This window comes from Gymnoscopelus microlampas (genome assembly GCF_963454915.1).
Source record: "Gymnoscopelus microlampas genome assembly, chromosome: 13".
Classification (NCBI taxonomy): Eukaryota; Metazoa; Chordata; class Actinopteri; order Myctophiformes; family Myctophidae; genus Gymnoscopelus; species Gymnoscopelus microlampas.
Window position 1 is genome coordinate 18,344,615 of NC_139950.1, and position 13,270 is coordinate 18,357,884.

Below are 13,270 nucleotides of genomic sequence, written 5' to 3' on the forward strand. Positions count from 1 at the left end.
AGCTTGTATATCTACTGATTTGAAAAATCGTGAAAAATGTTTGTAAATCTTTTTTAAAGCAAACATTTTTAACTCAAATCTTTGCTTCTGGGGGGTCCCTGGAATAACATATTGTGAGATGGGGGTCCGCGGCCAAATACATATCATTTTGGGGGTCCTTGACATGAAAAGGTTTGAGAACCACTGATATAGAAACATTCTTTTTTTCAAAAAACTATTTAAAAGACGTTTGTAAAATCCCCAGAAGCAAAGATTTAAATAAAAAATGTTCGCTTAAAAAAATATAACATTAAAAGATTTGCACAAATGTTCATGATTTTTCCAAAAATAGCAGGTCTACAAGCTCATAGCGCGGCACTCGGTGCCGCGCTATGAGCTTGTAGATCTGCTATTTTTGAATAGCCATAGCAGGCTATATAAGATAATGATTAAAGTGGTTAAAAATCTAAAAATGACAGATATGCTTTCCCGGTCTCAATGAGTTAACAGCGCTTCTCCTCTGGCAGAGAGAGGAGGTTTGTAATAATAGAAGGATTACAGGGGCTGTATGTGAGACCAGAACAGCGCTTTGAGGATGATTGTAGCTGCAACCCTTTAACCCTTTCAGACCGAGAGCGCATCTGTGTCATTTTAATTTGGATTTCTTTGGCTATTCAAAATTAGCAGATCTACAAGCTCATAGCGCGGCACCGAGTGCCACGCTACGAGCTTGTAGATCTGCTATTTCTTTTTGAAAAATCTTTGAAAATGTGTGCATATCTTATTTTTCCATAGCAAACATTTTTAACTGTATTACAACTTCTGGGGGGGTCCCTGGAACAAAATATTTTGAGATGGGGGTCCGCGGCTAAAATTCATATAATTTTGGGTGGTCCCTGACATGAAAACGTTTGAGAACCACTGATTATAGCAACATATATGTTATGTTTGTACATATATGTTTGACATAGAAGACATTTGTAGAATCTCCCAGAAGCAAAGATTTGACTTACAAATGTTTGCTTTGGAATAAAATACATATATATTCAAAGATTTTCTCAAATTTTCACGATTTTTCAAAAATCTTGTAGATCTGCAATTTTTGAATAGCCCAAAGAAACCTAAAAAATGACACAGATTCTTCTTTCCCGGTCTGAAAGGGTTAATCACTTCACACCCATAAAGATGCTGGATGCGTTATGTGCAAATCCAATTCCGGCGCTCACAAGTCACTTGGACAAGAGTACCATACAAATTATCTTTGTCATCATCAGTATCCGTTCTATTTGGCTCCCAGGTGACCTTAATGTAAGCGCGCGTTCCGGGAAGCATTCATCGTGCTTTCCTAATGTGCGGAGCAGCATAGTAATATTGCCATAAAATGCAATGATGATAACAGCTATGAATATCATCACAGCCCCATTGGTAGTCCCGCCGTTCATTGCTCTGATGTTTGTTATTGTAAAAAATATCATGGCACATCCAGTAGAGATGAACAAGATAGAATTTAATATTTGAACACGATTTTAATATTTGGAGACTGTCGGCAATTCTCCCGTGTTTTTGTTCTGATCATCTTTTTCCCTTATTCATCTTTCTGTCAGCATATTTTAATCTTAAATCAGCTATGAGAAAAAGATGAATTCCCCCATGTGTAGCTTTCTGTTTGTCCCGTACTGGTATGAGCACCACCTGAGCCGGGTAGACAGTGGTGCTTGGAAGTGTAACCTTTCTGCTACGGGGCTGTAATGAGAACTCATGAGCATCTAATCAGATCTGTGTGACCTTCCTGGAGACCTAATCATGATGGCTGGCAGTGAACACACTGATAATGCACTCCTACTGCCAGTTATCAACACATCCATCCGCACTCTCCCCTGTAGAACGGGCAGCACAGAGGAGCCACTGTGTGTGTGTGTGTGTGTGTGTGTGTGTGTGTGTGTGTGTGTGTGTGTGTGTGTGTGTGTGTGTGTGTGTGTGTGTGTGTGTGTGTGTGTGTGTGTGTGTGTGTGTGTGTGTGTGTGTGTGTGTGTGTGTGTGTGTGTGTCTGTGTGTGTGTGTGCAAGTAGAAACATTTTTCTGTGTTAATTAGCTTAACCCATTAAGACCGGGAAAGCATCATTCTTTTTTGGACTATTCAAAAAACAGCAGATCTACAAGCTTGTAGATCTGCTGTTTTTGAAGAATCGTGAAAATTGGTGCAAATCTTTGAGTACATATATTTTTTGAAACAACATTTTTACTCAAATCTTTCCCTTCTGGGGGGGTCCCTGGAACAAAATATTTTGAGATGGGGGTCCGCGGCCAAATACATATCATTCTGGGGTCCTTGACATGAAAAAGTTTGAGAACCACTGACATATATATGTCAGTGGTTCTATATATAGCAACATACGTTTAAAAAAAAGAAAATGTTAGGATTTAGAATTCGTATTTGTAGAATCCCCAGAAGCAAAGATTTGAGTTACAAATGTTCGCTTAAAAAAATATATATATTCAAGGATTTGCACACATTTTCACGATTTTTCAAAAATAGCAGATCTACAAGCTATATAGATTTTTGAATAGCCAAAGCAATCTAAAATTGACACCGATTCTTTCCCCGCGGTCTAAATGGGTTAAACTGGAAATGAAATAACAACGGCCTATGTGAGCACTTTGTGTTGACTTGTGATGAGCTTGTCCATTAAATGCCTCCGGCGTTTTGTGAACCCGGTGCAGCGTTTATGCAGATGACCTTGTCAAGCTGTCTGACAAAAAAAAGAAACCTGTGTGCTTTGCGTGCCGTCGTGTTCAAAACAACTACTAACTAATGAATGCCAAGTCTTAAAAGCCCTGACAGGTTTTTTTTATCATGCTATTAAAAGTTCCACAGAGAATCTTCTCCAAAACAATTACGTTCTTTTGTAGTCAGAAGTCGATTTTAAAAAATGCATTTGGTGGAGAGACTTTATATTCCAAATGTAATAGTTTATGAGCCAATTAACGTGGAATCTAACGCAGAAACACTTTGCATTTTTCTAAAAGGTTTCTTGGTTCTGTTTCCATACCCAAAATCTGCAAAAATAACTAAACCCTTATCCTCGTCGTCGGCAGACTACATATTTTTGCAGCTCTGCAGCCATCACTTGAGTCTGCCGACTGCGGAGAGTCGACAGCATCATGCCATGAATATTCATGAGCGAACATGACATTTCCCCTGCATCCTGTTTATGCCAATGACTAATGCAGTGGAGGGAAGAGAGGCACCGTGTGTACACCACTAGCAGGCTCGCGTTCGGGCCTCGTATTTATAGTAGGCCGTGTGCTCCGCAGGTACAGGCCAAAACAAATATTTTCCCTGCAAAATTGAATCACGAAAGCTAGAGGCAAATATGACGGGGGGGGAAATTGCGCTCCAATGTGTTTTTTTTTGCAAATCATATGATGAGTCGTGTTTCCGTTTAAAAATGACTTTAAGAATTGCCATCTAATAATGCTGGGAAATGTCATTTGATATGGAAAGCATACTTCATATCTGACTTAAAATCCTGTTTTTAGGGAACTAGCTTTGTTAGTATGAAATATGAGTGGATCACATTTTTATTAACACAATCATAGGAAAATTAAGTCTGCATTGCATTTTATTAATTACTTAAACCCTACAGTATATATTTGGTTGATCGGGGTCCCACAGGGCTCTATATTAGGTCCGCTAGTATTCCCCACTACACCAATTTCTTTGCTGGAAATTGCCGATCTACTGTACAAACTCACAACGAGTCAAAACACGACCCCTTGTGAGCTTGTAGATCTGCAATTTTCACTGAACGGTTGCCCTCAGAATAGGGTTCAAGTGGCTAATACATGTGTTAACTCTTTAAGACCGGGAACGCATCTGTGTGTCATTTTTAGATTTATTTTGCTATTCAAAAATAGCAGATCTACAAGCTCATATGAGCTTGTAGATCTGCTATTTCTTTTTTTTTGGTGGACATTTGTAACTCAAATCTTTGCTTCGGGGGGTTTCTGGAACTAAACATTTACAAATGTTCGCTTTAAAAAATATATAATCCAAGATTTTGACACGAATTTTCACTATTTTTCAAAAAATAGCAGATCTACAAGCTCATAGCGCGGCACTCGGTGCCGCGCTATGAGCTTGTATATCTGCTATTTTTGAATAGCCAAAGACATCTAAAAATGACACACAGATGAGTTCCCAGTCTAAATGGGTTAATGATGAAATGTCCTTATTTTTGGAGAATGTCGCAGTCATGCGATAATGTCTTAATTAGGTGTTAACGACATAGATTGACCGCTGGCGTGTTTGTTCATTCTAAGGGTGCATATTTGACGTGCAATTCCGGACGAGGAGAGATGGGAAGTTCCAGGCGCTGGGACAGCCTGAGGGTCATGCTGCCTTCGGGCGCAGTGTGGGTCAATGTGGGGTCAACCCGTGCAATCTTGTTACGTGCAAGAATGGAGGAAGATGTGTGGACTCTGGTTCATCTGTCTAGTAAGTAGAACATAACTTACAGTAAGTGTTAAATAATGTTTTACCAAAAACAGATCTCAGGTTTAACAGAGAATAACCATTGCTTGTGAGGTCAGCTGTTCTTGATATTTGCACCTCAAACACACACACACACACACACACACACACACACACACACACACACGGACACACACACACACACACACACACACACACACACACACACACACACACACACACACACACACACACACACACACACACACGGACACATTGTTCATTGTCATGCTTATACTGTCTATTACCAACGAAAACAAAACAAAAAACAGGCTGTATTCATATTTGTTTTTACTTTCAACTTTGAGGAAAAGTAACAAATAAAAGCTGTGTTGTCTCGTTAACTACTTTCTATTCCAACAAACAGCTGCTACACGTTGAAATTGTCGTTTTTTTTTTGGTTACATGCAGCTTAATATTATCATGAGCACTGATTTAGAACGTTGGTTACCGTTGCTATTGCCAGCATGCACACACAAGCGCACACACTCACACACCATATTAACAGACACCTGCCAGCCAATCAGAAATGAGCATTGTCCGCGTACCCATGGTATAGATATATATATATCCCATTGATACCTGGAACGCATCTGTGTCACTTTAGATGTCTTTGGCTATTCAAAAATAGCAGATCTACAAGCTCGTAGCGCGGCACCGAGTGCCGCGATACGAGCTTGTATATCTGCTATTTTTGAAAAATCTTTAAAAAAAAAAAAAAAAAATGATTTTTTTTCCAAAAACTGTTACGATTTTGACTTTTTTTTAAGAATCGCCTCAGGTCTTAAAGGGATATATATATATAAATATATATATATATACACCGTAACCCAAATACGTAGCAGGGAAAAAATCAGTGGCGTGTATAAAAGCGGGGGAGATGTATGTTGCTGAGTCTAGGTCTTTTCTTTTTTCTTTTTTGTGCTCTGTGGTTCCGTTAGTTGTCAGTGCCCGCTCGGGTGGAAAGGAGCTCTCTGCGGTGAGACCGTGTCTGCGTGCGATGTGGAACACAGGCCTCCTCCCCTGTGTGCTGCGGGCTCCACCTGCATCCCTCTCCCCAGCGGATATACCTGCCGGTGTCCCCTGGGGAGCGCGGGCCTCCACTGCCGGGAAGGTCAGATCATATCGTGCGCCATTAAAATGCAACTTGGCTAGAGATGTGGCTGCTGTGTCCTCCTCCTCCTCCTCCTCCTCCTCCTCCTGTGAACGAATGCCTTTCAATTATTTTTCTTCTTCTTCCCGCCAATGAGAAAAATGCTCCGGCCCGTTAACCACTTAACCCTTTAAGACCGGGAAAGCATCATTTGTGTCTATTTTTTAAGATTTCTTTGGGCTATTTTAGAAAAATTGTGATTTTCTTTTGCAAATCTTTGAATATATATATATATATTTTTAAAGCAATTTATTTTTAACTCAAATCTTTGCTTCTGGGGGTCCCTGGAACAACATGTTTTGAGATGGGGAGGTCCGCGGACAAATACATATCATTTTGGGGGTCCTTGACATGGAAAAAGGTGATATTATAGCAACATAAGTTTGTTTTTAAAAACTGTCAGGATTTAGAAGACATTTGTAGAACCCCCATGACTTTGAGTTAAAAACATACAGTATATATTCAAAGATTTGCACACATTTTCACGATTTTCTTTAAAAAAAAATAGCAGATCTACAAGCTCAAAGCGCGGCCGAGCTACGAGCTTGTATATCTGCTATTTTTGAATAGCCAAAGAAATCAAAAAATTATACAGATTCTTTCCCGGTCTGAATGGGTTAAGTATACTTTGTCTTTTGATGAATAGCGAAAATAGCCGATCTACATGCTCACAACACGCAGTGAGCTTGTAGATTGGCTATTTTCACTAATAAACAACTTTGAAAAATGTCGAATTTCAGTCGAGACTTTGTAAAAAATGCCCATTTATTACTCACTTTCCCAAAATAGGGATGCCAGTTTTTTTTTGTGATGAAAGGTTTTGATTAACCTTAATCAAAATGTCTCTTTTTCTTTCCCCCAGCTGTGACAATCAGTGATCCATTCTTCAGTGGTAACCAGTCATCCTGGATGTCGTTCTCCTCGGTGAGCGTCAGACACAGTACCGTCCTGGAGATGCAGTTCCAGCCCTTATCAGCAGATGGCATCCTGGTCTACATTGCACAGCACCTCAGTGCCAGATCAGGTACTGATGAGGAAAAAGCCAGATCTTTACATGACGTCGACTAGTCGGTTGTCAGGGGTCATCGCCATGCTGGCTTGTGGTGGATATTTTTGTAAAAATTCAATTTTTGCCGTGGACATACAAAATGAGTGGACTATAATATTACCAGAAACACATAAAGAGCTGTACTGAATGGCCATGACAGGTCTGTAACTCTGAGAGTGTACAAATGGAACCAAATGGACCCTTACGGGTCCATTTGGTTCCATTTGTACACTCTCAGAGTTAAGGGGGTCCTAATGTGATTTACTATGACACTGTATGCATAGTGTCAATGTAAATCAGTGTCATAGCATATTCTAAAGAAAACCTGGATACTGACATTCAGTATTTGGGTATTATAATCAAAATAAGAACATTATAGTGGTGTGTAAAAAAATAAAATGAAAAAATTGCCATGGACAAGACCAAGTCTTTGCCACGGACACATTTGTCTGTAGTGTGTACAGACATATTGATGACCCCTGTCGATTGTGCTGACTGACGCTGGAGTAGTTACATTGACTTTTGAGGGACTAGTACTTTCTTTCTTTTGGAAATGTATTTTTGACAATATGGTATTTACAGTACAACACTGTATAGCATGACTTTTTTTTTTTACCACAGAATATTATAAACAACATACAACATTACGACATGACATTTTTTGACAGCCGTTAAGTATGCCATATTTCTTAACATGATAAAGAATGAATTATTTTTATCTTATACATATTATAGAGTGACTTTTGGGGGATTTTGTGTTCAAGCTGTGTTCAGGCCAGGGATACTGGTGAGGTGTTGATCACAGGGTACAACTATAAATAGATGAAACTTCAGCCATGCAATTATCTTTATTTGATAGCATTTCAGCCATCTGGCATTCTTCAAGATGAGATTATTTAATCAAAACAAGCTGTACCAAGGCTATATACTGAAGTCTGCCCACCATAACACACCTGGTGGCTATCATCAGGGTGGAATAGAAAATGAAGAAGCTAATCAAATCATTTAAACCATGGGTTCCTAAACTTTTCAGGCCGCGACCCCCCCAAAATAATCACATTTGAACTGCGGTCCCCTCGCCCTGATAAGCACTTGGAATTGTAGGCATTACATGTAGTTTGACTCGGTTCCACAGATAAATGCGAGGCGTTGTGAGCTTGTAGATCTGCTATTTTCACAATGTTTGCCTCTTTATTACATTAATATTTAACAATTTGGCCAATTTGGTATTAAAAAGGTCTTAAAAGTCATTAAATTGTAACTTTAGAAATACAGATACCCTGTAGTTATACTGTATGTTGGTTTGTTTACTGTTTAGTGAGAAAACAATGTTGCACATTAAGCACATTAATAATTATAGTGGAGTAAGTGTACAATATTTGCCTTTGAGATGTAGTGAGTAGAAGTCAAATTATTGAAAATTGGAAGTACTCCAGTAAAGTAAAAAATACCTCAAAATTGTACTTAAGTACAGTACTTGAGTAGCCTCCTGCAGAGCCACGCCATACACAAAGACAAGTGTACTTTGACATAAACCAAACCGAATAGCCAAAGAAATCTAAAATGACAGAGATGTGTTCCCGGATTGAATGGGTTAAACCCTGTCTAGTTTGATGACATGATATAGTAAGGATAATGTTTCTTGGTTCTTTTTAGGCCTACATAATGTAGCATGGTAGGATCTTCTTTTAAGACATCAGTGTATGGTGTATTTTGTGCAATATATTTCGTTTTCGTTTCTTCCCCCCCCCCCTACAACAACCCTGTGACGGGGGGGAAGTGATTCTAAAACACTGAGTGACACTACTCAATGCAGCTCACCAGAAATGATATACTGTATGTAATATTCAGAATAAGAATGAAGGCTAAAATTACGACTTTCACTGGTTTATTTCTCATTCAGATATGCAAATACATAGGCCCGGACCGCTTAAATGTAGCCTGACAGCACGTCGCGGGTTCGAGTCCCGATCCTCACAGCCTTTGCTGCGTGTCACTCCCCATCTCTCTCTCCCCGTTTCCTGTCTAAAACTTCACTTCACTATCTATAAAATGCATTAAAAGACCCAAAATAATTATTTCCCCCAAAAAAAGGAAAAGCAAATGCATAAACAGATGCGACGTGTTGTGAGCTTGGAGATCTGCTATGTTCACTACTTCTTAAAGGCATTTTTCCCAGTTTATTTTTTTATGAAATTCTTTTGAAAAAAAAAACATTTGAATTTGTTTTAAACTTATTTATATCAATTAATTTAAGCCTAGAATCAAGCCACCCAGGGTCCTGGTGAATCATGACCATAAAACATTTTTTTCTGTGATTTTATTTTATTTTATATTTAATTATATGATATACTATATTTAATAAATACCCTTTGTTTTGCCGTTTTCAAAAAAGTTATTTTCACAGAATCAAACGTTTTATGGTCATGATTCACCAGGACCCTGGATGGCTTGATTCTAGGCTTAAAATAATTGATATAAATATTTTTTGAAATGTCAATGGGAAAAATGCATTGACTATTTTGAAGTGGAACCAGAAAATGGCCGCCACTGCTATGCCCTATAGGCTACCTCCACGCTGGAGCAACCCTGTAGCATCCATGACAGCTGGCTGTCAAGCAGCACAGACACAAGCAAGCATCATGACATACAGTACAGTAGTCAACATTGTGAAAAGCTCTCAGCTCTACTGAGGCAGTTTAGTGTCTCATTCGTTTTAATGGCTCATTGTCAATTTTAATTAACTCCCATATCTTTTAACTTTTTCTTAGCTGTGCTTATGCCTAATGATATTCTCCCCATTAACTAAAGGATTCGAAATAAGCCTATTGGCTTCTTCCTGTTCTTGAACATCAACTTGTTTCTTTTTGATATGTTTCCCCTTTTTGAGTGGTGCCAACCACTCCTATATCTGACTTTGTCCGTCCGTCCGTCCGTGTGTCTGTCCGTCCGTGTGTCCGTCCGTCCGTCCGTCCGTCCGTCCGTCCGTCCTTGACCAATCAGCACGGCTGATTGGTCAAGCTTCACGTGACACGTGACAATATGTTGTCATGTGTCACGTGACAACATATTGTTGCTGATTGCAACACAAGGATGCAACCAGTTACACTTTCGAAGGCACCACTCTCTTCACCCTGGGTGTGATTTTTTTATTTACCTTGTGCTAAATAAATAACTAACTTAATTAATGATGAAAATGACTGCTAGGGATAATTGTTTTTTTTTCTCTTTTCTTTCCTACTTACAGGAGACTTCTTCTGCCTCTCCTTAACGTCAGGATTTGTCCAACTACGCTATAACTTAGGGGACAGCAGCACGCATGTCTTACAATCTGTCCACAGAGTGGACCTCAGGGGCAGGACCTGGCACAAAGTGAGAGCGGGCAGAACCGGTCACCGAGGGTTCCTAAGCCTGGACGAGCAGGAAGTGAGGTCACGCACGGCCGAGGGGATGACGACCCTCGACGTGGCCACGGACGTCTTCGTCGGAGGCGTTTCCTCTCTGAGCGCCGTCTCTCCCGACGCGACCGAAAACGAACCGACGGGCTTCACCGGCGGCATACGAGAACTCGTCCTCAACGGCCGCGAGTTGGAGCTGACGGAGAGCGGGGCTCTCGACGGCGCCAACGTGGGCGACTGGGACGGGACCGCCTGCGGTTACAAGGTCTGCCTAAACGGAGGTCGCTGCGGGGCGGTGGGCGTGGACTCGTTCGTTTGCGCGTGCCCCGCGCCGTGGACCGGCCCCGTGTGCAACCGGTCCGTAAACTGCGTGAATCACCTTTGCAAACACGGCTCCTTGTGCGCTCCTAATGCGAATGTCTCGTATCAATGCATATGCCCCTTAGGACGAGAGGGAAGGTATTGTGAGGAAGAAATATCCATGCATACTCTTAGGTTTGTTGGAAACTCATATGTGAAATACCAGGACCCCAAATTCAGCATTAGAAATCTGAGATACACACAGGTTTCCTTCAGCTTTTACTCACACACAAATGATAGCATGATGCTGTGGATGGGAAAGGCAGAACATGACGACGACTACCTCACAATTGGACTTGAGAACGGTTTCCTGAAAGTCGTGGTTAATCTCGGAGAAAGACTTTCCCTTCCCACAACCTTCAGAAATGTCTCCTTATGCTGCAGCCAGTGGCATCGTGTTTCCCTGTCTTTAAACACCACCGTTCTTCAGGTTTCCCTGGACGAGGACAGGGTCATTTTTGAAAACGTGGACCCGTTCGAACGTTACGTAGCCTTGAATTATGGAGGTCTGTTTTACTTTGGAGGGTTTGAATTGAATAGGAACGTGTCGACGGTCTCGTCCGGGCTGTTTTCAAAGGGATTTGTGGGAAATCTCAAAAACATTTATTTGTATCAAGACCCTAAGCAGCTGCTTTTTCTTCAAAATAGTGAAGGTTTTAATGTTTTTAACAGCAATCAAAAGTAGCAGAAAATATACATGCAAATGGCATCTGTGATAGTGAAAATAAAATGTTACGTTATAATTTTCATATACCGGTGTCTTTTGGGTTAGTCTCAATGTTGTTGGGGTATTTGTCACTGTACATTTGCACATAGGTACGTAACATTCATCCTCTGCATTTACCATCTGAGCTATTGTATCGTCAGTCGGGTGGAAACCTTGCATGTCCAAAATCACTACTTTTCGTGAAATGGGAAAAAAGACCATGGGTTCCTATGAATCCAGTGTAGCTGTTTAGTCACAAGCAATTGTTAATACTTTTCATTGGCTCAATATTTATACCCAGACTTAACCACTTTAACTTATTTAAAAAAGCAAAAATAGCCAATTTACAAGCTCACAACCGGTCAGCCAAAATGTTCACGATTTTTCAAAAATAGCAGATCTACAAACTCATACCACAAAGTGACGCGCTATGAGCTTGTATATCTGCTATTCTTGAATAGCCAAATGACAAAGGTGCTTTCCTGGTTTTAATGGGTTAAAGTGTAAGTGATTTTCTTTGGTTAAAATAAGTGTTAAATAGCTCTATATTCTGATAGTACTGGCTGGAGTGTTTGTTCAGTAACAGGAGTCTCCATGTCTCTCCAGCTCTTTATTACACAGGAAAATTTTCAGGTCGAGATATACATTTTATTGGTATCTATTTTACTGAACAAATACTCTATGGCAATGATTACTATCAAGATATATTAAAAAAACATATCACTTGCCATAATCCTCTTACTTTTGTGGTGTGCTGATCAAGTCCAAGACTCAGACATGAAGGGTACAAACCCATATATGGGCATTTATTCAGAATTGTTGCACAGAGCACTGGGCCCTATTTCACGAAAGCAGAATTAGGGGTTAAGCCTGGATCTAACACCTATCCTGGCTTAATTTAGCCAGGATTTGCGATGAATGAGTTTCATGAAAGCTGAATTATCTTGCCAGATTAGTTTAGCCAGTTCATCCTGGCTGAATTCATCCATGACTAGATTTCACGAAAGGAAATTGACGCAATCCTACTTTAGTTACCATGGCAGTTTAGCTGTGAAGTTAGCCTGGTCCGGACCAGGCTAACAGCCAAGCTTAATTAATCCAGTACCTTGTTCTTCAAGTTTTGTGATATAGCTGTTAGTTCAATGACTCAACATTCAAATAAAATGAAATAAATACAATAAGATATAATCAATTTAATTATATTACCGAAATAGTGTGACCATGAATCATAATTGTTTCACAATGACTCATGTGATATGTCATTGTCACTCTGTTAACACTATAGTTCATATTGTAGATGTTTGGTAATATATTAGGGTTTTTTTTAGATTATAAAAAATGTCTGACATACATACATATACATACATCTATATATCTATGTATCTATATATACATACATCTATATATATATATATATATATATATATATATATATATATATATATATATATATATATACACACACACACAAGCATGCACGCGCGCGTGTGTGTGTGTGTGTGTGTGTGTGTGTGTGTCACATATAAATGATGTCTGTGTGTATTTACAGTGGATAGAATTCCAGAATGAGATAGTCACAATGACACAGACTACTGTACTTTTACGATGTGTTGCTGTCCTGAAAACCATACACATTATGGGTTGTTGTTTAAGAAGTGCTTTATGATTGGAGAAGGCAGCCCAGGTGCTCATCCAGGCTCTTGTCATCTCCCGCCTGGACTACTGCAACTCCCTCCTTGCTGGTGCTCCGGCATCTGCCATCAGACCTCTGGAGCTTGTTCAGAAAGCTGCGGCTCGTCTGGTATTCAACGGCCCCAAGTTCTCCCACACAACTATCCTTCTCCGTTCTCTGCACTGGCTCCCCGTAGCGGCTCGCATTCAGTTTAAACCCCTGGTGCTAGCCTATAGGGCAGTGAAAGGAACAGCTCCTTCTTACCTCCGGGCTATGGTCGATGCCTACACCCCTGCCCGACCACTTCGGTCTGCCACCTCGGGGCGACTGATTGCCTCGTCACTCAAGGGTCCTTCTGGTCGATCGACACGGTCACGACTTTTTTCTGTTCTGGCCCCACAGTGGTGGAATGAACTTCCC